Source organism: Macrosteles quadrilineatus, unplaced genomic scaffold, assembly GCF_028750875.1.
Source record: "Macrosteles quadrilineatus isolate MER2022 unplaced genomic scaffold, UCM_ALF_1.0 Scaffold_7__1_contigs__length_78375512, whole genome shotgun sequence".
Taxonomy (NCBI): Eukaryota; Metazoa; Arthropoda; class Insecta; order Hemiptera; family Cicadellidae; genus Macrosteles; species Macrosteles quadrilineatus.
Window position 1 is genome coordinate 12,947,077 of NW_026542600.1, and position 27,393 is coordinate 12,974,469.

The following is a 27,393-nucleotide window of genomic DNA, read 5'->3' on the forward strand; positions in this document are numbered from 1 at the left end:
AACACAACAAACTTAATAAACTGAAATTCTGACACCCTGGTTGTTTGTTATCAGTTGTTACAGTTTTGTATCTTAAAATTTAAGTGCACAAATATGTAAAATATACATGTAAACTCGTTTTTTTAGTACAAAAATAAATTAGCTAATGAGGTAAGTATACAATCATGTAAATATGTCTCAAGTATTATTATGCTTTTGTATTTATAGTATTTAATCAAAATAAGATGTTTCATGCAGGTTTAATAGTATATAAAATTTAATATTTTACAGGTCTGTTAACACCCTCAAAAATATATTTGCATCGATCAAATTAATTAGCAACTAATACCATAATTTTGTTTAAATATTATGCAAATATTCCTGTTAGTGAAGATGTTATAACGTTTGGTACGTTGTGATGAAAATATGATTGATCAATATAGAAGGAAAACGTGGAAACAGAGTTGTTACATTGACAGGGTCGACGCTAAAGCTAATGGCAAGGGCTAATACCTAATGGCTATGGCTAATGACTAATGGGGTGGCACAAAAGCGATTCATCATCAATCTCATCGGATATTCTCACTTGACAAATAAATGGGAAATATTGCAATTGGTCTGTAATTTACAATTTGAGTAGTTTTACATTGTGTTTGCGTGTTATTTGTACTACTTCAGTTTGTGTACATAAATGTGGTTTGAAGAGTATATTCCTGGTTTTACATCTATGCATGATTTAAAATAGTCGTTGAGGAATTTAGAATTGTCAAAATCTAAGAATCTTAAAATTTTGGGATTTTCGGTTCGCTATGACAAGGTTTGCCTTGAAATCGCTAACCGTGGTAACATATATTATAATAATTTTTCAAATTTACTTCACATACTATTAAAGTTTTGGTTATACACAGGGTAATTCTAATTAGAAAATAAATATACATTTTGTAGAGAAAAGCAAATTAAATATACTTTTTGAGTATTTCCCCAACCCACCGATATAAAATAATCTGTGCATTTATTATTAACTGACCTTAATATAAACATTTACCCTATTTATTTATATTATATGGAGAAACGGACTACTGATCTAGTTAGGGAACGGGAGTGTCCGGGTTCGAATCCCTCCAATCACCAATAAATTTTATCCATGTGATTATGTCATGACCATTGTTTTGAGCCCACATTAAGCTGTCGGTAAACATTATCTAGGAAACAGAGAAGAAGAGGTATCTCAAAAGAGAAGAATATTCCCTGTCATTAAGTACTCAGATAAAATCAGTTAGATTTCTAAAACTGTAAATTCACTCCCCCCTTTTCAACCCTACTTGATGTAAGAGCTCACTTAATAATACAGTCCAATGTCGAAATGCCGATAAGGGACCAAATTGAATGGAATGCAACTTTTTCTGTCGCCCCAGATGGGATTAGGTTTAGAAATCGCAAGGGACCCGCCCCCAGTCTCTGCGCAGTGCTTCGGGCGGTTCATGAACTAGTTTAAAATATTAATTCACTTTCCTTCTCTTTCCGACCATGTTTATGACCTATTGGCTAACTGCAGTTCTACAATAACAGACCAGTGTCGTTTGTATATTTTATACGCTTGGCCAGCTGTAATTGCAGTTTTGAGTTTCGGACGCCGTGAAACTTTAGTTCGATGAATTATTTATTATTTTTTTAAATAAATATTTGTATTTTAAAATTACTTGGTGGGTGATTTGTAATGCTTCCCCGTATATACTGTTTTTTATGCACTCTAGTCAATTTTAGTTTATTATTATTGCTGATTATCTTTGTAATTTAGAAGAAACCCATAACAAATCTTGATGGTTCAAGACTTGGGAAAAGCATTAGAGAACCCTCGATGATAGAATTGTACTAAACGATGGAGAATACTCATCCTTTCAATATACAACCCCAATTTTAAACCTCTGGGAATGACTCGCACATGGCAAACTGGACATGTCTGGTCCCACATTATGTACATAGCTCACGACCTTCAAGCCCACAAAACAAAGGGCCCAGCGATTCTATTGATTGATTAAACTCCTGTATGTAGCCTTGTAACCTTGACGCACTTTCAGTTTAGGAAATAAATCCTTGGACCAAGCCATTTCAAAATATGGTACTACACTTCAAGGTTTTGGGTATTTGCGATTTCAAAAAGAATATCGGTTGTAAAACCATGCCCATTTATAATGATTTTGTTCTAAACTAAAATGGGTTGAATTGCTGTGGAAGTAAAAGAAATTTTGTACGGAACCTTTTTAGAAATATATCATGAAACTATAATGTTATGGAGACTCAAATAGGTTCAATTATTCGTAAACAAGTAAGGACTCTTCTTACATTGGTGTCATTTACACTTCATAAAAATATTTAGATATAATAGTGAACAGACCTTTATGATATGGTCAGATGTATTTTGATTAAGAACTTTTATTGTACTATATCAAACCAAAATTCCAAAGGTGAATAATAAATTACAATCATCTATTGTAATTTTTAGTACAATATATTTTGATCACAGCGTATTACACCATGTTTACGTGTAAACAGCAGAGCAAACCATGATGTCAAAAGAAATAATAACAATGACGCAATTTTTAAATCAGCTTATTTCATATGTAATAGGTATTTGTTCCAGGAAGACTTAACGTTTCTGAAAGAAAACATCACTTAAATTAGTTTAATGGCTTAAAGTGAAACGTTTAAAATCAGAAACATGTAGCTTTTGCAATAAAATAATTACACGAATTAAAATTTAAAAAATCGATTGGTTTTATATAACGTTATGTCTTGGTTAAATAGCAAAAATGTGTTAGGTAGATGTGACTAGATGATTATTCTGCATGAAATTTGGTGTATAGGCCCACTATGGAAAAACTGGCCGTTTATAGTTAGAAATCGGCATGATTGTGATGCCAAAATCTTTTTTTTTTTTTTTTTTTTTTTTTTTTTTTTTTTTTTTTTTTACGCCAGTGGCATTTCACGAGAGAGTTATACGAGATAAATGTCTAGTGGATGTGCCGGGGATTGAACCCGTCCCTCCCGCACCGAAGTCCGAGACGCTAGCCACTAGGCTAGCAACTTCACACAACTAACAACTAACAACAACTTTAGTAGGTTTTTAAATACCAACTTTCACGTATAAGGCAACACAAAATATAAACGTTTAAGAGTTTCCTTAATACTGGAAAATGCTTAGCAAAGAACTCTACAAAATATTTTAAAATTCATTTTAACAGCTGTTGAGTTATCTTATTCTGTTGGAAAGGTCCGATCTCAATATAACTTGGGTTAATGGTTTTAGCATGTAGACCTGCAGTTTCTCACGAAGCTTAGTGAAATTTGATTCGGGTTTTTGCGTCAAACCCGAATCAGAAAACCTAATGTATTCTGAACAGCAACGAGTGGTTTTATAATCGGCTTCTGAACTGTGTTAGCCAAATTATGGACCGGTTCGTTGTTACCTAATGATATTTGACAAGAAGTTATCAATTCACGCTCATTGGTCTTAGCCCACAAAACCTAATCTGTTATTAGCTCGAGATTAATGACTTTCAACCGGTTCCGATCCGACAATTTGGTCCAGCCTGATGCAATTCGGATTTTATCGGAGATACGGTTTACATGGTGTTCTGATTAAATCGGTTTCGGTTTGGCGTGAAAGCTTTCATATAGAAAGTTTATAATTTTGGAGGATTGTGTAAAAATTATAACTTGCATTCGTAGTTTGTAGGTTGTATAGAAGATTCGATAGACTGTTATTGAGATTAATATAGGTTTTATTAGTTGGTCGGTCGTTAAGCTAAAAACATTGTAAAAATAATTCAAGTTTAAACAGTATCGAAATATATATTGGACGGTTCAAAATCAGCTAAAACATTTACGTAATTGTTACAGAATACAACACACTTAACATGTTATCTCCTTACACTTAAAATAGTTTCGTATCTTTTTGATATAATAAACCAATAACAAATATGGATTTATGAAACATTCATTTATAGGTTATTTCATGAAAACGTAAAGGAACATTGTTAAATGTTTAAAAACAGAAAATCCCATATACAGTATGTCTATTAACATAAGTAGAAATCCCAAATTTTATTTTTGTAGTTACAACGAAAAAATTAAATTATTATGTTATGGGGAATTTTACTTTTATTAACTGACCCACTTCTGTCTTAACACGCACCATCAACTTATTTAGATGGAAGCTTAGGGCGATTTTGGTTTCAAATTTTCAATAGAACAGTTACAAAAGAAAACATTAATAGCCACGACCATATTGGGGAATACTTTAGCAAGATGGTCGTACCAATTGGCAGGCGTATTTGGCTCCCAATTCGCGTGATGACTGATGACCACGAGGAGGTCACTTTCCCGCCAAGGTCACGGCGCCCACGTTTGCGCACAGCGACCTTGGGTCACGCTGCAGTTTGCGATTTCATGTGCTATTTTGTGAGTAATTGAAATACGAAACTGGACTGTGGGTTTCATCATTGCCCAGGTGGTCAGTGGTGCAAGCGTAATACTCGACAAACTTCGCTTAGCCCCAACTTAGGCCTTTGGCTGTTCGGACATTTGTTGTTCTGAAGTCATGTGTGGTTGCCATCGAAAATGTGGAACGTTAAAAACGCTTGTTTATGTCATAAAAATAGGCTGCGGATTTTTGGTTAACCGTAGAAAAGAGGCGAAATTCTTAGATTTTTTACTAGACTTGACAAATTTAAAAATCTTTTTAATGTATTTAACGACTCTGGCTGTTCTGTTCTTACCCTTCTTCTAGGCAAATTCTTTCTATGGCCTATCATTTGAAAATATCTTCTTCATGATCTTCGTTGAACCAATTTCAAAATGATTATTCGATTAGTCGTCTATTACTTTCAATCCGCAATAACCTTTGATCTTCGTTCCTCTGTGCTATGGCTAGAAGTACATTATCGTCACGCTGCACTATGACTGCAGGCAACTGCATTATGCACTGTCTAACTAACTGTATATTACTCCGGCTTATTACTTGTAAGGTGACCCGAGAACGATCGTAACAAAGAGCGAACGATCACGTTTAGAATTGAGCGAGCCATAGTTGTTGCCTCAGCAACGAGCCGGCGAGCACATTATAACTGGGCAATCGAAAGGCACGATCAGCATTGCGATTGCGCATTGTGTCTAAGTAAGTACAATCACGGGAAGTAAAGGGGAGTGACTAAGCTGTCGATTTATAGTCGATACTTTCTAGAGTGACAACCGGACCTTCACTAAATGATCGATTTAATTGTCCTTCTTCTCGATTTATCGATCGATAGATTCTCGTTACGAGTCGCTATCTCGGTTTACTCGCCGGACATCTTCGTGGAATTCATATTAATGGTGATAAAATGCTCCTCTACATCGGTTAGTGGTCGGTTACCGATTATGTTTTACGATTGCTTCCTGGTAAGGGTTGGACAAGGTTGTACTACATGGAGTACTAATGGGATATCGATAATCATTTTCGTCATGACCAAGCAATGTTTATGGACCAGGAGGGTTTGAAGTGCACTAATGCTGAAAGATTTCACCCACCGCTCTTTTACTAAGGTCCAGAGCGACAAGAAAATGAATAAAACACGAGAGGAACATGACATTTTGAAATATTATGGAGGAGTGCTTGAATCTTGTAATAGACCTGGCAAGCTATAGGGTTAGATTTATATTTTTGCACCTTCGAATCACTACACAGTCTCTTCAAGCTATCGATGGTTTTGGAGTTGATGCTCCATTGGTGTCTATCGCTCTGTTCTCAACGAATATATATCTGTGCTTGATAATTGGTTTACGTCTCAACTTGTATATGTTCCAAACAAACTCCATATATCAATTAATTATTGGTAATTGATAGCAATGCGCTGTTGATTCTTAACACAAACCAGAAGATTACAACTTTCAACACGACTCTTTGGTTTGAATTTCTCCATTTGCGATTCCCACTATTTGCTTATTATCCTTCGCTAATGTCTCGAGCGAAGATTGCCAACGTTTGAGGTGATTATCATGAAAGTTTCCGGACCACGAGGAAGTCAATCTCGCAAGTAACCTACCGAGCCCCGGATAGAGTGCGGGGTGCAAGGGTGACCGCGCTGGCCACACGAGGTTTCTAATTGAATCCAGCGACCTCCCCGACATCTCTGTCATTCCGGTAAACTTTCCTAACCTATCAGACGTCACCGGGAGCGGCGCTTTCACTGGTCCGGGTGCAAATTAACCGTGGATCTAATAGAAAGCCGGGCACGAGGCCGGGCATATGTCGACGCCATCTTGATGATCACGTGACGCAACATTGCGCATCGCGCATGCCTCAACACGCCCGCCTCGCCGCGTAACCTAACCTACAAATGTTCCATAATTGTGGCTCGCGTATTGTTGCCTCCAGTCGTATGCAGACGAGGAAAACATCGAAATGGAGGATTAAGGTTTTAGTGTTTCACGTAGGAGTGGAACGTTTATGAGTATTGGGAAGAAACAGATAAGTGCACCACCCCTTATACTGCGTCGGTATGTAAACAATGGTGGCTCAATGATAACGTCTCAATCTAATAAATCAGATGTATATTAATTCTTGTTGATTATATTATATGCAGTTGATGGCCAGACATTGCTAATACGAAATTGGCCGCCAGCAACGTCTTATCACCGGCCATTCTCGGCTTGCCTAAGAAACCTAGGTGATGTGTGATATGTATAGTATCAGATAACTGGAAACTGGGGCGAAAACTATGAAAGAAAAGTTTTTTTCTAAATGTTGTTGCTTGATGCAATTCTTATGATGCACTTTTCATAAAACGAAAAATCACACAATTTTAAGAAAATATAACTATTGAAAAGTGATATTTCATAAGGAAATTTTGACATTTCTGCAGCCATTTCGTAAGTGGCTCAAGTTGAAAATTACCATTGCTTAACGGAAGCCATAAATTCATTCCAGTTATGCTATATCATTGTAGCTCATGAATAAGAAGGAGCAATAGATTAAGCCAAACCTAAAAATCACTCCCACGAAGGGTTTTCAATTCTGTTCTGACAAGAGCGGCATTAGTGACTTACTTTCTAGCACCTACAAAGCTGCAGCGCCCACATCGCAGCACGTAACCATGGAGGGCGGTTGCCGATAACCCTGTGTGTGAACTGTGAAAGCGCCAGCAATGCTTCAATTGGCGCATTTCGGCACCGGGTTAACGAGTTTCACTCAGAAAACCGCATAGAACCAGACGAGTGTCTGCAGTAATTTATTTGCACGTCGTTGGAGTCCCGTGCCGAAATGGGAAAGTTGGGGCATCCACACTGCAGATTTATTAGGAAGGTGAGTACGACGGGTTTGAAAAGAGACCGATACTTAGTAGTGCAACATACACGCAAAAAATGATTCTTTAGAATCTAGGTCAGCGCGATGTTTACCCACGATGTCCTCAAGCTAAACCGCTTAAAATTCACCAGAACCGGTAACGCGTATAATTTGACGATAAAGGAGGACGAAACGAGCGGTTTAACGCGAGACGAATCTAACGCAATGTGGAGAACAAACTCATATTACCTGTAATTAAAACAAGACTGGTTCCCATCGTTAGACCAAACCTACTCAAACTAGTTGAAATGGTGCGAGGCGGCGCGCGGCGGAGACCGGTTGCGAAGATGACCTCACCAATCAAAGGTGCCGTAACACTCACATCTCGGGATGATCCCGGGACCTGTTAGAGCTGATTAGAGGTCACCTCTAACCGTCCAATTCGGACGACTTTCACTAGAGGAAGTGTTCAGAACTCTAACAGTCGGCAGCTCATCTTGTGATTACATTATCTCTTCCTCGCATATTGCTTCCTTCTCTTGTTATTGAGATAGGATTCTTGGTGTAGTATTTATGAGATGGTTCATAGAATTGTGTTTTGGAGGGGTGTGAAGGTATGATAAAAAGTTATAGTAATAATCATATTTTACCCTTCAGTTCTTCGTATAACATTCCAGCGGTTTCAATCATAAAACTATTCAACAAGCCTACAATGGGACCACAAACATCTCAGATTCCACTATTCTTAACATTTCAATACTAAAATATGTGGATAACGGCAATCCTTAATAAGTAACATTTATCTTGGATAAAAATATGTTAGTACCACAATAGAAATTGATGTTTATCGAAAAGTTTACAAGGTCATTACAGTTATAAGGGGATCTTCCAACTAGGGGCGTAAGGTTGTACATAAGAATAAAGATGGACATTCAATGCAAACAACTTATCTCCCGTAATACTGTTATAAATGGCGAAAAATTGACGCACGGAAAACTTGCAAAGTCATCACGTAGGTGGAGTCTGGTCTTTGGTGAAAATAAATTTTAATCCTGATTTAGACAAGTCTTTAATCAATTCGACATTACATAACATTACTGAACCCTAACATAGTACAATTTAACTCTTAACATGAGTCTCTGAGTGGATTTGCCATCTTGTAGTGAGCGGGTAAGGATTAGGACCAAAGCAGCAAGATACCAACGTAGTCCTCCTGTAACGCAACATCCTCCAAGAACGTCCTTCGACCGGCTCATTAGCTGTAAGGCTGTCTCGATGGCACCGATATTCCTTGTTTAATTAACGTACTCGTGTCGTATTCGTTAACATATCAGCTCCCTCGACCGCCTCTATGAGCTTCTACCACTCTCTGCGTCACCCAAGGCCACCCTTCACTGGACAAATGTCTTGCACTCATATTTCATTTTCGTCTTTGTCGGGGGAGTACTTTTTCAAAATTGAAAATAGTAAATTCGTTGTGATAATTTTATATTTTTTAGTTTGGTGCGTTGGTGCAACATTTCGATTTACCGGACAAAAGTCTTGTGTATATTCATACTTATTTTCTTTGATTTTGGACGAGTAAATTTTAAGTACTTTGGGTTTAGTGGCATGACAAAGTTGGATAAAGGACATCTATATAGATTCAATTCCCTCCAGCCTTCGTTTTACAATGTCTTACATACTCTTTTTATTTTATTCAATTTCGCCTTGGGATTACGTTTGATTCAAAAGTTAGTTAAAATATTGCATTAATTTCTCGATTTTTGTAGGTGGTACAGACATAAAAACCCGTAACACACTAGTTTTATTAAACTGTTATTTCATTTTTGTCTGGGGAACATGTTTCTTTTTTATTTGGTGGGTAGGTTGTATATTCCAACTCCCTTTATCACGTAGTTATTTTACATACTAATGTTTTGTTTAGATTTTCAGGGATTTTTAGAGTTTTTATGTTTCTAGGCACATTGCGTTTGTTGACTTTGATATATCCTAAGCAGTGCTATAAGGCTAATCGTTTTATGTAAAATACGAAGCTTTTTTAATGTATGATTCTTATCCGGTTTCGATTTTTGCTGTCGTGCTCATTTATCTCCTGGTAGGAGTAAGTAATCAATGGTAAGAGGTCGTTTTATTCTATTTAAATAGAAAAGTTGGTGTAATAAGATGAAAGAAATGCCAAACATCAAGACGTATTCTGAATGCACAAGACAGAAACATAATTTATATAATTCTTTACCTAAAGAAATAAATAACTTCTTATCGTACATATTATTAAATTACCTGAACATACAACAAATTTTTCAAACAACACTTGTAATAATATATTTACACTTATACTGTTGACTCACAAGACGGTAAATATGTATAGAATATGGTAAGTGGTGATCGAAACATTCGCCAATTGGGTCTGATGATGATTGGAATGCCCAATCGAAATCGATCACTACTTACGATCTTTTATATGTATTTACCGTCTTCTGAGTCAACAGTTTACAAGTGTTTATTTGGCGTATTTTTTTGTACTTTCAGCTACAGAAATACTTAGTTTTTTCTTGCTTTTGGTTATATCTTAAAGTTGGTAAGTCTAAAAGATAATTTGTTTAATCTATGTTGTAATTGGTGTTTAGTACTTTTGCTCTCTTCAATCATCCTTCGACATACATACGCTCGTCCTTCACAGCGTACATGGACAAAAGCAATAGCATTTGAACTACCTTAAACATTAGCTTAGATAAGGGCATCGCGAGTCTAAGCTAAAATCACCACCATAAGACATTGTAAATGGCACCCTTGAACTGAAAACTTCGCACAAGGCGTGTATTGCGTACGAAGGATCGTGTCAGCGACGCGTGCACCGCATTTATGAAGCTATAAAACCTTTTACTACTGTCCGGTCAGAAATGGAAAACCGTTATAAAAACATTCATTTAATTACTTCTCGAAAACCATAACCAACGATCTCATTACCTTCCGATTACTAGGAGGGGTTGGGTTTGTTCCAAGTTGTGTTAACGTTGATTTTTGCGTGGAAAATTGTTTGTAGGAAGGACTGATATTCAATATCTAGGATTGAAGTATAAGCATTTGGAAACCAAATATTACCTAAGGAAAATAAAGTTAATGATTGATGAGAGAATTAAATTAAAGTAATGAGAAATAGTTCGAAAGACCGGGTAATGTTGAAATTGAAAGGATTTGTGAGTACGAGAAAATATGAACACACTTTTATAATGGTTACAAGAGAACAACTTTTTCATTTACTTTTTGATACATCATATGTTTTAACAATTTAATAATTAAATATGATTGTTTCACATCTTACTGGAAAGAGAGATGTACATAGTGTTAAGTAAATGTTTACAAGTCTACTGAACATCATAAGTGACTGTAATAAAGTTGTGTTGTGTTTTAGGTGGAACAGAGCGATAATATAACACGGTGATCATATACCTGTGTTACACAAACGTGTCTAGTATCACAAAAATGTTAATTTTTTTGTAAAGACAAAAAAAATACAAAGCTGCCAATATAATGAGATACTATAATTATTATAACGGTGTTTTATTTATTGTACAAACTTTTCACTTCACACTTAGTCCTTTACGTTTTGTTTTATGTCAACACATTTTGCTTACAACATCTGAATTTGTTTTTTTCTTAGCTAACCAAATAATATGGCCATTGTGTCAATAACTACCAGAAGTTGGACCACACGCAGTAATTTTTACACATTAAACGCAATTTTCCTTTGGTTTAGATATCAGTGTAATTTGTTACCAATTAAAAGTTTTTGAAAAATTATAAAATAATATTGTAGTTTATTCGATAACACAACTTATGTCAAGCCAGTTTACAAGTAGAAAAACCTCATCTCAAATACATACAGTAAAACCTTAATTAAATTTATAAAATTACGTCATCATTCCACTTAAAATTCTTATACCAATTTTGACGAATACCAGCTCATTGCTATTGGCTGTCATCCAATAAAAACTGTACCAATGAACCAATGGGCCGCAACGGCATTCGATAACGAAGCTGTAGCGAGCACAAAAAGTTAACAACTTAATACTAGAGTCGTGGGAATAGTGAATGTTTCTACCGCGTGACAAATGGTCTAGGCGTCTTTTTGTATCTATTTAACAGCTGTTTGCACGACAACATAACCTAAACAAACAATCAAAACCGGTCCAACAACAGGTAGCTAGACTTCCGCGAAACACTGTTACCCAGATACGTGTGTTAATTAATGCTAATTTATATAATTCACCTAGACCGGGTACAGCGATTGTGCGTGGACAAGCTGTATACTGTGTGGACAGTAGGGCAGGTGCATAGAATGGGCTGGGGTATCTGTTCAATGGAATCTATGAGACATAAAGGATATATTCATGATTGTATGTAGATAGTAATAGTATATTTCGTCACTAGGGAGTAAAGTGATTCTTTCCGACCCGAAAGTTTAAAATGAGCGAGGTGTATGAACTAGATTTTCCGTAATATTGCATTATTATTAAAGCAAATTGCTTTTCAAGACTGAAGTACAAGACAACCCATCAAAAATGTGGTTATTTTTCCATGTAAAAAAATAACTGCAAAAATAACTTGTATCCTGTATTAAATTTGTGTATTGTGAACAAACAGCTGTTTAGTGATGTATTAAATAATTTGGTCTATTACGATTGTAATTATGTTCATTATATTTGGGACCAATATGTATGATTAATTATGATATCAATAGAAAAATCAACTGCCTTTGAATACTGGCTTTAGGGAAAGCAACGAAGTAACAAAAGCATTTATATTTATCGAAAATGTAATTGACTATTTCAAAACAAGAAAAGTTTGAGGAACGAACAAAATTAAAGTTTTGGTTGCAGATTTAACTAAATGAATTTAATTAATGGCCGAAGGGTTTTCTGGGACACAAATGGGCTTATGTTACATGATTCGTTGACAAACAAGCTGCACAATCGGCATTTGAAGAGATAAGAGAATATCACTCACTTTCAGTTTCACTCCTTGTATGTCTTTGTTCGGCTTTTGGGATTGGAATGTTGACCCATGAGCGGGAGGCCCTACTTGGAGATGTATGATAAGAAAAAAACGTTTTTCCAAACCCAAATGGAAACCTCGACCGCCCGTGTCGATATATTCGCCAGTTTTACGTAAAGCTGCGATTTTCTCACGAGATGCTTGACTGCTGTTTGTTTTGGAAATCTCAGTAATAATATTTTAGTGTCTTAAGCAAAATGGTTTGTTCTACATTAAATTATAATCAACCTTAAGAATTGAATTGAAGTATGGTATTGAGAGTGCAATTAAATCAATAGTACTCTATATATTTCGTGAATATTTTTCATGCAAAGAGTCGCCAAAACCTTTCTTTTCAAGCTATTTTATTTTGGCTAGTAAATTCAAGACTATCCCTTATAATTTTTTGTAATGTATACAATCATGTCAATGAATTCACGGTGTATTTGTATGGTGTCACTATTCTTCTTGAACATTTAGAGGGTAAATATAAATACTTAATATAAAATGTACTTCTAATGTAACCAACACGGTTTGGTTGAGTTGGTGTAAAATCCTTGAGGAAGGCTTGAGTCTTTGTATGAGTATAGAATGTTGTTAATTAGCTATTCATTTTTCGTTTTTTGTTTTATTCTCTTTTAGTTTCGCTCGGTGTCTGTACAGGATTCCTGTATTTCTCTCATGTGTAATAGTAATACTGTACAAACCATAGCTCATTGTTTAGTTTTTAAGAATTTGAATAACCCCTTACAAAAATTAATGTTTTTATTATTAAGAAGTCAAAAATACTTAAAACTACAAAACTGTTAACACTTACATTTTGCTCTTTAGGCTGTCTGCTCTGCTGCGATTATTTGGATCGCCAACTGTAACAAAAAATCGCAATTAATATATGGAATCATGGAAGGTCTGTTAATACAATAACGACATCTTACTTATCATCAACTTCTAACATGCAAATCACCAAATCTGTTCAAAGGAACGTAAAAACTAAAGCACTACGATTTTAATTCTACATGAAATATCTCGAACACACTCATTCGATAGAAAACATTTATTACTCGGTATACGATTAAACAAAAAGAATCACACTAATAACCCGAATTAACTATGTATCGAATGCAAATTCAACTAAACACTGCTTCAGTCTATCGATTGCGATTAAATTGTATCGACTCCGGAACTTTTCAATATGGATTGGAAACGCAGTTACTCAAAATAAAGACATATCTAATGCAATACATCAGGTGAAACGGACACACATGAATAATGCGCTAGTAAATTGACAGAGATATAAATCGAATCGGTCCTGTTGTCATAATGGGATCGGTTGGCTATTAAATATAATCGTGGACAGATCGGACCGGCCCCATGCGTTGGACGTACGACGTGTAAGACACAATATGTAAACAGATAGAAACAATAAGTAACCACAGATATCACAATAACAATGTCTTCGTGAGCTCAAACTGTGATAATTGTCAGTGATTTATATAAGGACGATCATACGGCCGTTTCACCAAGACCCCTGTCACCATCGATTGTTAACACTGCAATAAGAATTTTCATCCGATTTTAAAATTTGAGGCATATTTTAATGTGGGTGATGTCCAACGACGCATAGAGAAAATGTAATAGAGAAGAACTAGCCATTGCATATTCCATCATTGTGTATTACAAATTTATTCTCATTATGTAGTCAACATTTTAAAAGGCAGAAACATAATTTGGAATCGAAATTTGAAATTGGCTGATCCAAGGATATCAGGTCTTTAGAGGATGATTTTTAATGCTTTTATGCAAGCGTTTGTTGAAGTAGGATAAAAAGAAGAACGATTCTGACAACAATGGTATTTCATTCATACTTAGTTCGTTCTGTGTAAAATAAGTTGTTTTAACCTAAGTGGTTTGATTCTAGCATAATTTCCGTACAGCAAAATAACAGGTGTATTACAACTGGGTTAAAATACAGTTACTTAAGTAACTGTAAGTTTTACTATTGGTCTTCGATAATGCAAGGGACATTCAGAGCACATTTACGGTTCCACTGTGATCAGGGTTTACGTCAACATTGTTTAGCATGAATTTGATGAAAAATAATCGTTTAGTGTCTCTTTGTAAATCGTATTAGGATTTGATTTTTCCCTTTAAAATTCCGAGTTTGTTTACAAAGATGTATCCACTCGAGTTTCTTCAAATTCTCAAGTCAAGTTGTATTATGCACTTAAATCACAGAGCGTCGGTGTTTTCTACGTGAAAACGGCAAAGAATCCTTGAGAGATTGCCTACGATTGTTGCAAACTTTGACGTCGCTCACACAATAACGACCCTCTGCAAGGACCGACCGGAGTCTGTAAACGGTCGTTGCTCAACAGCAGTGTCACTCTTTCCATTGTTGCGAAAACGGCGCAACAATAATTCACCTCTCGTATTCACATTTCGGCACAATACCTCGCCATGCAGTCGTGATCCGTCAGGTGTAGGTGCCCAATTATTGGTCCCCGGTTGGCAGTTTCTCGCTGGAGCGACCTTGCAGAAGAGTTACCTCAGCGCGTGCCGCCGTCGCCGTCGTCGTCTCGCTCGCAACTCACTTCTCACAGTCTGCACCATTATTGGTTTAATAGCACCGATAACACACCGTGTCTATTAACCCTAGTGTGCCGTTGATAACTCCGGACTGCGAGTTTCCGATTTCCATACAGGATTTCCACAGCCGCGTTCGCTGCGGTCGATTCTCATGGCCTATTGTCACTTCTGCATGTCCGCGTTGGAATCATTTTTGGAACAGTCTATCATGTCTTCCTGATTACTTAGGTAGTGATATGCAAAGTTCTTTGTGATGCTTTAGTTACACTGACCTATGTTGCAAACCGAAAACATTTCGTTTCGTAAGGCGAAAGTAGTTTTGGAGGAAACTTTTAGATAACATTGCTACGTTTGGCTATTACAATAGGGAATATTTAGAGATTATTTGCTTTGTTTATCAAACGATTCGAAGTGTTGACGAAAAAAGAAGAGGACGCTTTAATTTTTCAAGGGAAACCTAATTCCATGTTGGAAACTTTAGTCAGATTATTCTTTGAACCCCTACCATGGAACTAATATGACTCACTAGAGAAGAATCAGCACAGTTTTTCGACTAAACTCGAAACTGAAAGCTAGCCAGCAAACTGTCTCGATGCCAACTTGTCACGACAGATAGACAAACTCGCCGTTCAACAGGTAATTCTAGGTGCAGTAAATAGGATAAGATGTTTTATAAAGCAAACATGTTGTCGTACAAACAAATTTGCTCCGGGTGAGTTAGAGAGACCGACCTGACCGAGTGACTCTACTCCTTGTAGAGCAAATGTAACTGAGCGAAGGTCCAGTAATTCAGTTCATGGATACTCGCCAGGATGCAAAAGCAAGATGGACACACGCATGTTAATGAGACTCGGCGGTTGGAGGACGGAGGGTACTGGACAAGGGATATCTGGTTCTGAGCGTTTAACTCTGGTGAACAACACACACTTGGACATTGCCAGCTCAGGATCTATGTTTATGGATAAGGAAATCCTAGACCTGATGTAATATGTATTGAATGTGTAGCCCGATCCATACCATACTGGGAGTGTGAGATTGATTTGTACTGTGACAAGAATGAAATACGTGACAGATGGCGGAGACTCACCTTGGAATGTGAAAAGGGTGAAATATTAGCGTAGAAGGAACATTATCTAGGTCAAAATAATATATAAACTGAAAATTGTTTAAGATGAAAGAGAATCTTAACCTCAAAGTGGATTAACATTTTAAATGCAAAATGAAATGTTATGAAAATATCATCATGAGGGCAGGAACAATTATTGAAGAAACTCATATACACATTGTTGACATAACCGAACAATTAAATTACAGTTGAGCCTCTCTATATCAAATGCATATCTCTGTAAAATGTCACTCACTGCTTCTACATAGCATATATTATACTCCATAAAGGGAATAATAATCCGTTTTTATAAGACCTATACAAACTTTGGCTATTTAATGAATCTTCTTAACAAGTATATATTCGGAGAATCATGTATACTCATTTGAATCCTCTGTACTTATCTCACAATTGGTAGCAACTGATGGCTCACAATCATGAAATTATTACTACTCTTCAGTCTACCCTGGGAACTATGTGCATCAGTCGCATTCTCTTCGTAACGAGAATCACCTCCAACAACTCCAAGTAATCGCATAGCCCGGCAGTCTTCTGCAAGCATTCGCCCATCCGTGATCATCCTGGGAACCGCGAAGCAGTTTGATAGCGATGATGCGGTTTTAATGAACATCCTCAACGAGTGTCAGCGTGCTAGACCTGCCTCAAGTCTCGATCCCAGGGAACTGTCCGGGTGATGGATGATGATTGAGCCACCGCCATCACGATGCTTTCACGTTCGGACCTTGAAAAAGACAGCTTATAGAACGGCACTACGAACGGTCAAGACGCAATCGTCCGTGGCACGCCGTTCTGGCTCGAATCGCCCAATGTGATTTGGTCATTTTGGCAGGATAAACACCGAAGCTATGATATACTGAACTTCTAGGTCAAATATACGTTCAAACTTTTAAGGGAGTTGAAGTTATCTGGAGAAGGTAGAACACACAAATCGATTGTATATATTATTTCATGAACGGCAAGCTTCTATGCACGGTTATTTGTTTTGTGATATTGGATATATTTACCTTTTACGAGGCAACACTGTCAGTAGAACAATGGCTCCCAATATCAGCCACGCCGTTTCTCTCACCTTGCCACCCATTCACGAGCACATTTGTTCTGAAAGACCAGAAACTGAGAGTGGCACCTTGCAAGTGCTCTAGCACGTACACCTTGTTGGGACGTAAGTGTTTGTGTGGGCGTCGTTTGGGGCAGTAAAAGTGAAAGTGCTGCAGCTCATGCTGCAGGTACCAGCGACACCACAATGCACATGTTCACATCGATAGTCTCCGTTCACCGGGTAAAACGGTTCTGTTTAATCGAAGAAAGCGGTCACCTCCTAGGTCGGCCAGAAAAGGCGAAACTCGTTCTCTCGAGTGTGGCGATTCATCACCAGGTGACCCCACGACCCCCGCTCTCTTTGTGTATCTGATCCCGTCCGTCATTAGAGGGGTTATGTAAACAGGTGGATTTAACACTCTCCGTGGGGGGCAGGACGGCATGAATCATTCTACCTCCACATCGCTGGATAATCCCCAGTTAGTCTTGGAGCAGAATGAGGCTGGACGAACACTATTCGTCTTGTTGAACAGAGTTGATGACAACTAGGGTGTGATGAATGAGTATGACGCAGTCGAGTACACAAGTTAATGTTTCAATGGATATTGTGACCGTTCATAGATGATATCCCGGGGATCGCGTACAATTCTTAGTCCATTTTAGATGGTGAAGGATATTGAAAGATATTGATAGAATAAAGTACTGTACAGCTTGCACCCACTAAACTCTATAGATAAGAAACGGTCTCTTAATTTATAAAAAAAAACTGCTTAAATAATTTTAGCATATAAATAGGTGTTTTAGAATCCAAAGTGCTGGATTTTTGCCAAAGTTTTGCATTATGCCTAGTTCATTTTATTGAACCAACCGAAACATTGCCTATAGAAGGACACATTGGTCAATTAAAATCGTCAGATCTATATTAATTCCAAAATTATATTTCATGACACGAAGATTTATTGCAAGATTATGAAAGGATTCATCTTTGTTTATTTGGTTTGTTTTACCTTATAAATGAATAAGTTTTTTTAATTAGCATAACTAGTCGAGACGATTTAGTAATCTTTTTACTCACATTTTATCTGCTTAAAATATATCTAGGTCGGCCAGGATTCAGCCAGTGTTTCAATAAGTGAATGTTTTGCAAAGAAAGAGAACCAGTAAGTTACGTCGGACGCTTGCAGTTCCTGTAATACAGTACGAACTAAAAGTGAAAGGGAGTACTCGAAATTATCTTGCTCTGGTGACAATGAACCAACTATTTCATGAAATCTCTATCCAGCATCTTCACATAGCAAAGAATACTTTACGATCGACAGAAAGTTTACGACCAAGTTTGCACTCTGACAGATCTCTTTACGACCACTTCAGTTTCAAGTTCTTTTTGAGTATTTCTCGTCGAAGTGTTGTAACTACATTACCGGTAGTACGTTGCTCTACTTGGGTTACAGTTGTTTAGTGATATAACTGGTGTATGAATACAACTCAGCGTTTAAAGCATTGTTCACGATGATTATCGTGTACCGAGTTATGTTAAGATAAAAGACAACTTAAGAGCTACTTCGAGGTCTGTATTAGAATATTTTTAGTCTATAATAAGCTATAATTTTTTCTATCAAACAAAATGTGTTTTAAATAAAAGTTTAATGTAATTTAAATTGAATGATGTTAGACGATATTCTTTAAACACGTGAAAGTGTGGAAATAAGTTATCTGAACTATCGGAAAATAAACTACGTAAGATATTTATGAAGCAAGCAATCTTCGACCTCACAGAGTTAGAGGTTAACTGTAAGAAAAGACCATGAGGTCCTAAGTTAAGCTCAATAAAGAAGCATTTTAATTTCATTTCATAGAGTTAACATAGTTTACTTTATAATTATTTCCAGTCCGGTTATGATTAGTTAATTTAGGTTTCATTTAGCAGGATGACGGTTTGTAATATTTGCGGGCGGCTTTTACCAATGACTGCTGTAGCACTTGTTAACGAACTTAATATTGAGCGCAATATGAAATATTACATTTTCACATACTTTATTTTCCCATCGAGTCAAAATAAGATTTACACAAATATAATTTTGGTAAAATACCACGAAATTGGAAATGAAATATTTTGTTGACAAAAGTCAATATTGGTTTAAAATATTCAAAAATCGCTTTGTGCTCAATCGTATTCTGGAAAATTACAACCGAAATAGGATATATATAAAAATATGAAATGGAAAGGAAATGTATTGTGAGCAATGTTTTGCAACACTACTGGTATATACTAAGAAGTGGTACGTTACAGATAAGATCAAGGAACTAGGAGACATCTGCAACGCTAATTTTAACACGTTTCACACTCCAGGTCTCCAGATAAAGTTTTTGTGTGGTAAACACATAATAACAACCATTGCAGAGTTGGCAAAATCAACGAATCTCTATAGCTGGATAAGGAGCTTTATGTGTAGCGGAGAGATATAAGCAAAAAGACCGAATCTTTGTGACAAACAAATTTCCTTTTGTCAGTTTTGTCATAAAATCTCAGAAAATGGAAATTGTTTAGTCAGATATTTTACGTGAATCTCATCCACTTCAGTTCAGCTGACTTATAGCAAAAAATGACCGGTTGAACGACACAGCTCCTCCATTAAACGAGTACTTCTTCAGTAACTCTTCAGTTACGGTCAACAATCCTCTGGAGCTTCCTTCATTGACAACTGGAGGTGTAAAGTTACTCAAGGTCTGCATTTTACATTTCGCTGCACACGGATATCAAACCCCGCCCTTCCTTTCGAACGGCCTTAACTTTGACTTTATGGGGGTCTATGAAATGAAAGTGGCCGTTCTCTTGTACATAATGAATCAACGACAACTAGTCCTTGATTTACAAATGATCAAACAACAGGGTATAGTTATAGTTAGAGTGGCGCGCGGCGGCACGCCAGAACACAATAAGTTGCCGGATAACGAGTATTTCATAACCCGGCATCGTAAATACGACCACTTAGGGCCGTTAGAGTAAGCGGTCGCAGTTTACGATGGTATCACCGAGTGTCTGGAGGAAATTAACTTTGACAGGGTGCTTTTGATTTAAGGTGTCGTAGTTATTGATTGTGTGAGTTCCTAAATTAGATTTCAGAACCATACGAGGATCTTATTTACTTCTTGGTAGTCTATATTCATGGAATCTATTCATACAGACACCAATAAAATGATTATGAAAATTCCACAGCATTCGATATTGGAGTAATTTGTGTGAAAAAACTTTTATTCAAACTGTAGCTAATGTTTTTAATAAATTAATTCAATCAAAGAATCAAATATCCTACTCCAACTAAAATAGTCCGTAAACCTCACAAACATAGAAAAACACTGACACATCTCAGTTACTGCAATAGTAACTGAACAACAGATCTCACATTGCAACACAGATTACACAGGCAAGAAGCGCGTGAAGAACAATGGACCGCGTGTACTACCCTGTGGAACACCCAGCTCGGCAATTAGTGGGACGTAGTCTCGGAAAGGGAGATAGAACGGTCTTTCGCATGGTTTCCACGTACTAAAAAGTGTGACCGGGATTTCTATGGCGTAACGAGAGTGAGTAGCCACCTACGCCCTATATAAGGAGAAGACTGGTGTCCTTGCGATCACGGATTCTAGCCACACAGCCCTGGCACCTGTGGCAGTTACGCTGATTGTCAGGTCCTGGGACAGCTCTCCGGATATGGGGGCTGTAAAGACACCGTGAATTGCCCAGGCTTATCTGGGGCGTGACTGGGTAGGTCGTTTGGGAGTTATTAGTAGCGTGGATTTTTGGATTGTAGGGGTCCCACTGGTCGTAAATTCAGGGGCCACATTTATATAATCTATTCTAACCTAACCTAACCAAACTTCTATTTGCGGATTAGAGCCAGAGGTGGCCGGTTCTCCGTTTCCCGGATTTTTGAGTTCAATATTCGTAAAAGATTCTAAGAGATAGTAAGTAGTCAAAACCCATAATTGTCGTGAATATCCCGTAAAATGGTCGTGATCCCTCTCGCATCTAAGTTATTCCAGGGTCAAAATCTTTCGTGTGCTCCCGCTATCTCCGCGTTCCGCCACCTCCGAATCCAAATCTGTCCCGCCACCTCCGAATTCTTGAGTGACCCTTATAATACCGTCACTGCCTGCGTTGGTAGCTGTCATTGCAGATCGAATTTTGTTAGTAAGTTAATAATTTTACCAAGATTAATACATTTTTGATCTTATTCCATATATTTTTATTGAAGCTCCGTGGATGGAAGATTTGATGAAAATTTAACCCGTGGGTTAGGTTAGGTTAGGTTAGGTTAGGTTTGGTTAGGTTAGAACAGAAAGTCTTAACGCAGGTAGTAACCGAGGATTATAGGGGTCACTCTGAAATTCGGAGGTGGCGGGACACGGAGGTGGTGGGACGCGGAGATAGCGGGAGGTAACCGCGAAAGATTTAATTGGATGCACATCAAAGATTTGGTATCAATCTTTAATCTTTAATGTATCAATCTTTGATGTGCATCCAATCAAATCTTTCGCATACGTACACAATATGATCGTTATCGTTGGGTTAGGTTAGGTCAATGAATACAAAAACTATAGTTTTTGTATTCATTGGTTAGGTTGGGGTAGATCAGTAATTACGATGAAGTGGCCTATCCCTATCTCTGCAAGTTAGAGACAGGAAAGATAAGTTTTATTGGGAGATATTGACTCCCCATTAATATGTTCTCACTCTCACATAATATATTATAAATGTTACTTTAGGCAATGTGGTTTAGGTTACAAAAATCAGTTCTCACTTTAAAGAGAAAAATACAATTTTGGTTATAGAGCTCTTGAACCGACACGGCTATTTCAGAAAGTACACAAAGACAGTCAAACCTGGTGATGGTAAAAGAATTGTTTAAGATCTGTGTGAGCACGCTGATGAAACCAATAAGTATCTGGCATACAAAATATACATTAGACCAGTATATCATACACAACCCGTGGACACCCAGTACAGAGTGTCAGGCATCAGTCCCATCATGAAAAAGCTCGTAGGTTAGGTTCGTTTAGGTTGAGATAGGTCAGTAGCGCCCCAAGGCAGTCAGTCTACCGTTTAAGACAAGAGAGACAACAATACTGAACAGAATATCTTTAAATGTTTACGTCTAGCTTGACTGCTTATTCAGTCACTAAAACATCGTTTTATTTGTATGAGAATAATAAAACAATTTTTGGAAAACTAACATTTTTTATCCATGATGGTATGGAAGCTTTTTATGATATTAAATGAAAAATATTTTAACAATTTGTTCTTTATACAAGTTCTAAGAACATAGTTACTACAACTAAAACTTTTTGAAATGTATGTTTTTTGAAATGTTCAATACATTATACATTTTAATAACACAATTCCGTTGCACTTTGCCGAGCTTACAATGTTGCTTACAACCTGACCAGAAGACCTGCTTCAGTATATGCATTACCAAGCACGTAGAGAATTATGGAGTATAAATCATGTTAATTTCAGTATTAGTGGACAATTTAACCTTTTAAATGTTATAATTTCACCATCGAATCCCCACGGTGACTCAGCTCTTGAGTTATGGCCAGACGTACACGAGTTCGTGATCATAAGCTCTGTTGGAACATGAACTTGATCAATGATCAGACTCGCGGAAGTCTGCAGGCGTTGATCTGTTGATCTTCTTACTTCCTTGCATCGATTATACTCACTGATTCGATATTCGTGTTGTACAACTTAAATGGTTGTGAGCTGTGTTGCAAGAGGACTAACTACTAATACTTGGGATAGATCGTGTAAGATTAATGTAAGGACGTTGACTAGAGGTCTAGTCATGATTTTGCGAATCTCCTTGCTGGGAGTAGCTATTGTTTTCTTCGTGCCAAGACTTTGTTGAGGTCGACTTTGGTTTGCATTAGAAGCTTAAAAGCACCGTTTCGTCACAATGTTTTGTAAATATGTGCCCATAGGAAAACTGGGATTGTAATTATAAAAATATTATTATATTTTCGAAAAAGCACGTAAATCAGTTTGATCTGACCCTTAAAATTAATCAAACCCTAATCCGTAATGGAATTAAAACCTGTATGGTTTTGGGTTTATCACTTAAATAAGGATTTCCCATAAAACTTATTTTTGGCTGCAGCAAACCTAAGTACAAGCTTAGGTACTTAAATACATTATGAACATATATCATCACATACGTTATTTGAATGTGGTTTTTGATCAAGCCAAATTTCCTTACAAGAAAGATCGTAAGGATGAATTGTGAGTTAGCGTGGAAGTGTTACATTATTTTACTATGGACATTTTTGTATTACAATTTAGAAAGAAGCTGGAAATCCTTTTAGTTTTGAGGATTGTTGTGACAATGGAAGGATTGTTATGAATTGGAGGATTGTTGTTATTATTGTTTGAAGTGTGAACATATTCTAGGAACTTTCAATAAGACTGTACTTAAACGTACTCTGTTTAGGATTCAATATCCCTATTTTATTATCAGCCTAGGTTTTCTGTGTAATAATGGTATAGCCTATGTGCATTTTGAAACCGTTGACATACTTAAAGCTCTATAATATTTTTTTTAATTTTAATGGCATGTAGCCCAGCTAAGTTAGCTGCATTTTAGTAACCTACATGAAATTGGATATTAAACTACAACTTTGTAAAAATCCATTACTAACCTTGCTTATACTGTAAGGATATTCATTGGCTTTTAGACGCTTGGGTGGATATAATTTCAATTAAATTAAATTAAAACATAGTTAAATGAGCCGTTCGCAGAATACGCAAATGACAAAAATCGGTTTCACTTATATTTATGATAATTGACGTGCTAAAAAGATGCTGTAGTTTACATAAGTAATCTTTTTCATTTAGGATGGAAATCTGAAATTGAAAGCCGTTTTTGAAGAAGGCTAAATTCAACTATGTCAATTTTTATCATAAAACTGGCCACAACTTTTACATGGGATGGGGTGTCTGGTACTGTCCATGAACAAAATAAATGTGACCAAAATAAATTGAACCTCAGGAATAGTGACAAGCTGGTGTTCCAAAGACTTATCCTCCGAGAAACAAGGAAGACTTAGGCCAACATGTGTTGTATGGTGAAAGACATGTAGATGTTTCCTTAACGAGAGGCGAATGCCGCACGACTGTGGCACGGCACTGCCACACTGTCACTGTGACAATGTGACACGGCTGTGCCACTTGTCATACATGGCCATGCGTGACAAACGTGCCACGGGCAACTTTGTCGCAGGTTCAATATTATTCTTGAGTTTGCAAACGTCATCTTGAATCGCAATATTGTTTGTTGAGAGTGAAATGGCAAATTTCTTTTTGGGGGTCCTTTCTATTCGCGGTTACACACTGATACTGTTTATGCTACTGTGTTGAATGAAAACTCGTTTTTGTTTGTACTCGATATAATAATGATGTACCTTTCCAGATGGTAAAACGTCTTCCCTATAAACGTAATTTTGGGTATTCATCCACGCATTAAAGCCTTCAACGATAGTTTTTTTTTTATATCTATCACAATAGTTTATCAACAGTAAGTTACTAAGTTTGAGAATTGACTATTGGATACTGAAGTGGACTTTCCATCTATATGGATCAGCTGTAGCCAATTTTTCATTAAAAAAGAACGTAGTTGTGTGAGCCAGTCACAGAATGTGCGAGTGTCTAAAACTCAATTTTATACCTCATTTTTCGTTACTGACCAGGTTGATAACAGTCGCTATAACTCATCATACGTCGTTCCCTAAGTTTGACTTGGTAAAAAGGTTTGTGTATTTGACAAAATTTAGTTATTTAGATCAGCACAATCTGTAGGTGGCTCACATCAACAACGATTTGGAACAAAAATCTGGCTACAAATTTAACAAGGGGTTGGAATGTCTTGTTGTATTAATAGTCAAAAGCTTGAGGTAGGTATGGATCGGAATTCAATTTTAATTTGTAAATTTACAATGACACATTTGATTGAATCGTAAGAGCATGGTTACTCTAAACAATTAGAACTGATTAAGACCAACCTTTTTAATAAGATTTGTGGACGATAGTGAAATATAATCGTGTTTTTCCAATATTATCTCACGTATGAATTAAATTTATGATACAAAAGTTTTAATACAATAAAGACCAATGTTCATAATCAATGGTGCATATTATTATAATAAACTGCACGAACAAAATCGAAAGGATTGAATCAATAACAGACAATGATGTATTGAAAGTCATGCGTCCGTTTACATTTCGTTCCACGTAAAAGTGTTACCCTTCACCTTTGGATTTCGACAAAACAAACTAGGTGTTTCAAAAGTGAGAGATTCAGCACCACAATTAGTTCCAGTCCGGGGCACATTTCTCGTGGATGGGCTATTGGACCGGTTACATTCCCGCCATCCTTCAACTGTCACTCAAATTCCCGCCAAAAAGATGCCTCTGTAATGTCTGCTATCAATGATAATGGGGTCTTTTACACATGTTTGAGTGGTTTGAACAATATTTTGTTCAATGATGATGGACGAAAAACGTTCTGTGGTACGATCCTATGATACTCCTTAATAACTCCTTGATTTTCAAATAGTTGTTTAGCCTCCAGATTACTATATTATTATTAAAATTGGTTACAATACCTGAATTCGGTTCTTCCGAACCATCACCATGCCTCAAGGTGATAACATGAAATACGTTTACAGAAACATGAAATAAACGAAGGGACATTGATAAAATCTAACGTGACCATTGTAAAGTCTCTAAGCTAACTAAGTTGCTACAACAGCAACAAAGTATGCAGTTATCGTAAACAGTGTACAGTTAAAACTGATTGTGATTGTACATGTTGGTCTTGTAATACTGATATAGTAAAAGGTGCCCTCCAAAGTTATTCGATCTATTCACATCTATGCGTCATCGTTTGAAAATAGTGATTGATAGTGCTCGAAATCGATCACATCTTAAAATTTGTTTACAGATTTACCGTGTCATAAAAGTGTAAGGTACAAGAGTACAAATATTGAATGATGGTTGAAGAGTTATTTTATGTTTCAGTATTCTAATAATTGAGTGAAATAAAAATAAAAAAACCTTTATGATATAAACCTTTTGCGTCTTTGTGTTAAACGGATGAGAACATTAAATCATTACAAAATAAAGGATTTAAACTTAAAGACCGTTAAAAAACAAACGAGCAATCATTCATGTGTATAAAACTAGCTCAAAATAGACTATTAAATGCTATTGTAATAATTATTAGTGATAAACTAATACAGAATGAAGTAGTGTACATGCAAATGCATTTTATAAACCTAAGGACTTCGAATTGAAATTCAAATCTCGATCATTTGATTGCAAAATTAAGAATTTTACATCATCTATCAGTCTGCGTTTTTAAAATGTGAATAACTTCTTGGTATATTCTGCGTCCTTGAATGACGAGAAAATACAATGCAGACAGAATAAATAACCCCAAAAGCAGAAATCAAACCAAAGATAGTCCGTGTGAACACTGAACAACAAAGTGCTACAATCACTGTGTTGGAGCGTAACGACCAATTGAGCCGGTAAGTCAACGCAAGCCAGCTGTTAGCAGTAACACTTACAGTGACTGTGACACTGTTTCTTTGCTCCCAAGCTATAAAGTGAAAGCGCAAGACGATTTACGCGGTGAGAAATATAATATCGTCTCGCATGGCACTCGCGAGGACATTAAGCAGTTGAAAACAGTAAATAAACCAAGCGGGAGCGGGCAGCAGGTCGACTGTGGCATTGCCAACCAATTAACTCATGAAGATACAAAGCGCGCAGGGTGCAGATAAGGCTACATTGTTTAGTGAGGCAAAGCCTTACGCAAGTGTCGCTACTTTCGCCGAGTATCTTAAGTACGGGTATAATTTGACCCGAGATAAGCGTGATACCATTAAATCGAATGAAACCGCTAGCGACGTCCGCGGAACCGGTCGTCACATTAGCATCTACTCGCACACACACACACACGAGCACAGTGCACTAATCGCGCTTGCGCAATGCGTCTGCGACAGTTCTGAAAATCCGGAACTTTCAGTCGGGCAGTGCTGCGGGTGTGGTTTTTTAACAGGCGAAAGGAGAGATTGCAAGATCCGAGGGGAATATCCTGTCCCAGAATTCTGCTGATTGCGCTACCGCCTAGGGGCCTCGGGGCGATTGGGCAAATACAGGCGAAAATGACAAAGATCAGTGATGCTGATGAAATACAACAGATCATGTGTTTAGGAAAACATTGAACACAGCGTCAGACTCTTG

General features: G+C 36.9%; 1 protein-coding gene across 1 annotated transcript in view; it reads right to left on the minus strand.

The window, feature by feature from the left end:
* The window catches only part of LOC128998156 (peroxidase-like), a 193,567-nt gene that overhangs the window by 38,142 nt on the left and 128,032 nt on the right, over positions 1-27,393 (minus strand). The window contains exon 2 of the mRNA XM_054424165.1: positions 13,158-13,208. The gene's annotated coding sequence lies outside the window, so the exon portion shown is untranslated. The remainder of the gene's footprint in view (positions 1-13,157; positions 13,209-27,393) is intronic.